Raw genomic sequence first — 4,105 nt, forward strand, 5'->3', positions numbered from 1 at the left:
ATGAGCATGTCCCCTCAAAGCAGTATTTTTGGATTTGTTCAGATAAATACCCAGAAGTGGGATTACTGGATTCTTCTTTGTCTCTTGTTCTCGCCTATTTTAAAGTCTATTTTGTCTAATATAAGTATTGCTACCTTAGCTTTTTGGCTTCCATTTTCATGAAATATCTTTTTCCATCTCTACTTTAGTCTGTGTATGTCTTTCGATCCGAAGTGAGTCTCTTGCAGGCAGCCAATATAAGGGTCCTGTTTTCTTATCCATTCGGCCACCCTATGTTTTTGATAGGAGCATTTAATCCATTTACATTTAAAGTAATTGTTGAGTTTCCACCCCTGCTTTTCTCCCCTCCACCTGCACCTCCACCCCAGGATCGTCTGTCCTTTGGTGCAAATAAAAAAGCAAGTAGCAATTGGACAAGAAAAGAATGGTTTTGAAACAGATTTTCAGCAACAAGGATTGCAGAAACTTTTTTGAACATGACAGTACTGAACTGAACTGCAAAACGAAATTTGCTATCTACTTACCACCAAAGGCAGAAACTTGAAAATGCCCTACGCTATATTGGAAGTCTGGTTTAACTTGCACAGGACAGAGTTTTATATCAAAATCTGGTTATCATCAGGCTGCCTCAGAACATGGTCTTGTCATTGCTCCAGATACCAGTCCTCCTGGCTGCACTATTAAAGGAAAAGATGAGAGCTGGCACTTTGGCACAGGTGCTGGGTTTTATGTGGATGCCACTGAAGAACCTTGGAAAATGAACTACAGAATGTACTCTTACATAACGGAGGAGTTTCCCTAACTCATATACACCAATTTTCCAGTGGACCCTCAAACAATGTCTATTTTTGGCCACTCCATGGGAGGCCAGGGAGCTCTGATTAGTGCTTTAAAGAATCCTGGAAAATACAAATCTGTGTCAGTATGTGCTCCAATTTCCAATCCAGTGCTCTGTCCTTGGGGTAAAAAGGCCTTTAGTGGATATTTGGGAACAGATCAAAGTAAATGGAAGGCTTATGATGCTACTCATCTTGCAAAATCCTAGTCAGGTTCTCAATTGGACATACTAATTGATCAAGGAAAAGATGAGCAGTTTATTTCAGATGGACAGTTACTACCTGATAACTTCATAGCTGTCTGTACAGAAAAGAAAACTTCTGTTGTTTTTAGATTACAAGAGGGTTATGATCATAGCTACTACTTCATTGTAACCTTCATTACTGATCACATCAGACATCATGCAAAATACCTGAATGCATTAAAAACTTCAGAAAAGAGAATCTCTTCAGGATTATAAAGAGTGCAATAAGCAGAATTGCAGGGAAAAAAGATTTCAAAATATTATATTTTATAATGCTGAAAATGCTTCACTCTGTAGTTAAATCACCTTCTGAACAAATATATGAAACCTGAAAAAAAGTAATTGTTGGTAGATATGTAGTTATTGACATTTTGTTACTCATATTTTTTATTTTTTATTTATTTTTTCTTCTTAAAGAAGTCCCTCTAAGATTCCTTGTAATACTGGTTTGGTGGTGATGAACTCCTTTAGCTTTTTCTCGTCTGGGAAGCTGTTTATATGTCCTTTGATTCTACGTGATAGCTTTGCTGGTTAGAGTAATCTTGGTTGTAAATACCTGCTTTTCATCACTTTGAATATTGTGTGCCAATCCCTTCTGGCCTGCAAAGTTTCTGTTGAGAAATCAGCTGACAGTCTTATGGGAACTCCCTTATAAGATACTAGTTGCCTTTCTCTTGCTGCTTTTAGGATTCTCTCTTTGTCTTTAACCTTTGCCATTTTAATTATAATGGTTCTTGGTGTGGGCCTGTTTGGGTTCTTCTTGTTTGGGACTCCCTGTGCTTCCTGGACTTGTATGTCTATTTCCTTCTCCAGGTTAGGAAAGTTTTCAGTCATTATTTCTTCAGATAGGTTCTCAATCCCTTGCTTTCTCGTTTCTTCTTGTACCCCTATGATGTGAATGTTGTTATTCTTGAGGTTGTCCCAGAGGTCTCTTAAAGTCTCCTCATTTTTTTTTTTTGTATTCTTTTTTCTGTTTGCTGTTCTGATAAGGTGTTTTCTGCTACCTTATCTTTTAAATCACTGATTCGATCCCCTGCTTCATCTAATCTACTGTTTATTCCCTGTAATGTATTATTTATTCCAATTATTGTATTCTTTATTCCTGAGTGGTTCCTTTTTATGTTTTCTGTTTCCATTTTTATGTTTCCTATCTCTTTGTTGAAGTTCTCACTGAGATCATTGAGCACCCTTATAAACAGTGTTTGGAACTCTGCATCAGGTAGATTGCTTGTCTTCATTTTGTTTAGTTCTTTTTCTGGAGCTTTGTTCTGTTCTTTTATTTGGGACATGTTTATTTCTCTCCTCATTTTGGCTGCCTCCCTGTGTTTGTTTCTATGTATTAGGTAGGGTTGCTATGCCTCCTCGTCTTAGTAGAGTGGCCTTATGTAGTAGGTGTGCTGTGGGGCTCAGTAGCATAGTCTTCCTGGAGAGCTGTGCCCTCCAGGTATGTCCCTTGTGTGGGTTGTGCCCTTCTCTTATAGTTGAGCTTTGGTTGCCCTTTGAATGTCAGTGGGAGGGATTGTTCCATGGGCTCATTGGTTGTGAGGATTGGCTGTGACTACAGTGGTACAGAAGCTGATCTTACAGAAGATCTGCCTCAGCGGGGCTCTGGTGCCTGCCCAATCAGCCTGTTGGATGTGTCATCCTTGGAGTTGGCTGGGTGATGTTCCAGCTTGTTTTGAAGCTGGTCACTGGGCATGCCAACCCCAGGGCCACCTGGGAGGCGACCTGCTGCAGGCCAAGTTCAGCCACAGCCTGTGCCCTGCTGGGGGCCACCCAGCAGGAGCCACAAAGCAATCCGCAGATGGCTGCTGCCCATGCTGTGCTTGGAAGTGCCTCTAGAGGCAAAGCCAAGAACCAAGGCTGGCTGCTGCTAGTTCCAGGATTAGGGCTGCTCAGCCAGAGGTACGGGACATACTCAAGCAAGATCCTGCTTATCTGGGTTTCTCGAACCTTTGAGAGATCCTAGGAAAGTTTGTAGCATGAGCTAAGGAAGGTAGTTTGTATGAAAAAGTCACTGAAAGTGGCTTGGGTGTGCCCGAAAATTGGGTGGGGCGGGGTCTCAGAATCACCAGGGTGTGGCAAATGAATGGTGTTAGCCAGCTTAATGGAGACTCAGCTATCGCAGCCACCTGAGTCTGCATGCTGGGAAGGGGTATGGCTCAATCATGAAACAATGGCCTTTGCAGCTCCTCCATCTGGGAGAAAGCTGCCCCTCTAGCCCTCTTCCTGCAGCCAGACAACTCAGTCCCTACCCTGCCCCCCCCCCCCATATGTCCCGGTCACCTCCCCAGCTGCTAACCCAGTGCTGGAGTCCAGAGCCAGTGATTCTGTCAGTGAGTAATCTGTGCACAGTCCCTTTATGAGGAGCCCCTGGGACTCCAGCCATCCTCTGTCTCTCTCAGCCTCAATCTCTGCTGGTTTTTACAACCAGAAATTATGGGGACTTCTCTCCCTGGCACTGGAATCTTGAGCTAGGGAGCCTGGTGTGGCACTTAGACCCCTTGCTTCTTTGAGGGTACCCTCGTAACCGAGAATCCCTCCCAATTTTTAATGGTCACACGTGGGTGTGGAACCAGCCCATTCTGTGTCTCTGCCATTCCTACCAGTCTCTAGTTGGATTCTTCTGTGTGTCCTTAGTTATAGGGCTTTGGTTAGCAAGATTTCAGGTGATTCTCAATGATGGTTGTTTTGTCACTTAGTTGTAACTTTGATGTGGTCGTGACAGAAGGTAAGCACAGCATTTACCTACTCTGCCATCTTGACCAGAACACCTATAGATTTTTAGGTAGGGGGAGTGAGGAAGGCTTAAATTTTCACAGTCACCTCTGACTCCTATATCTTGAATTGGCTGAATTTTTGTTCTTTGTTCTGACTATTGAGGCTGATTCTTTATTGCATCATATCTCTGTATTGATATGATGCAAAACTTGGAACTCAGTTCTTTTTCTCTATTTCATTTCCAGCTTTTGTTGCAAGTGACAAAGAAATGAATTCAAACTGACTTAAGCAAAGGAAGGATTT

At 42.5% G+C, this 4,105-nt stretch overlaps 1 pseudogene; it reads left to right on the forward strand.

Annotated features, from left to right (window-relative positions):
• The first annotated feature begins 375 nt into the window (after nucleotides 1–375).
• Nucleotides 376–1,297, forward strand: LOC109445020 (S-formylglutathione hydrolase pseudogene; annotated as a pseudogene).
• The last annotated feature ends 2,808 nt before the right edge of the window (nucleotides 1,298–4,105 follow it).

This window comes from Rhinolophus sinicus, chromosome 17, assembly GCF_057876585.1.
Source record: "Rhinolophus sinicus isolate RSI-liver-muscle chromosome 17, RSI-T2T, whole genome shotgun sequence".
NCBI lineage: Eukaryota > Metazoa > Chordata > Mammalia > Chiroptera > Rhinolophidae > Rhinolophus > Rhinolophus sinicus.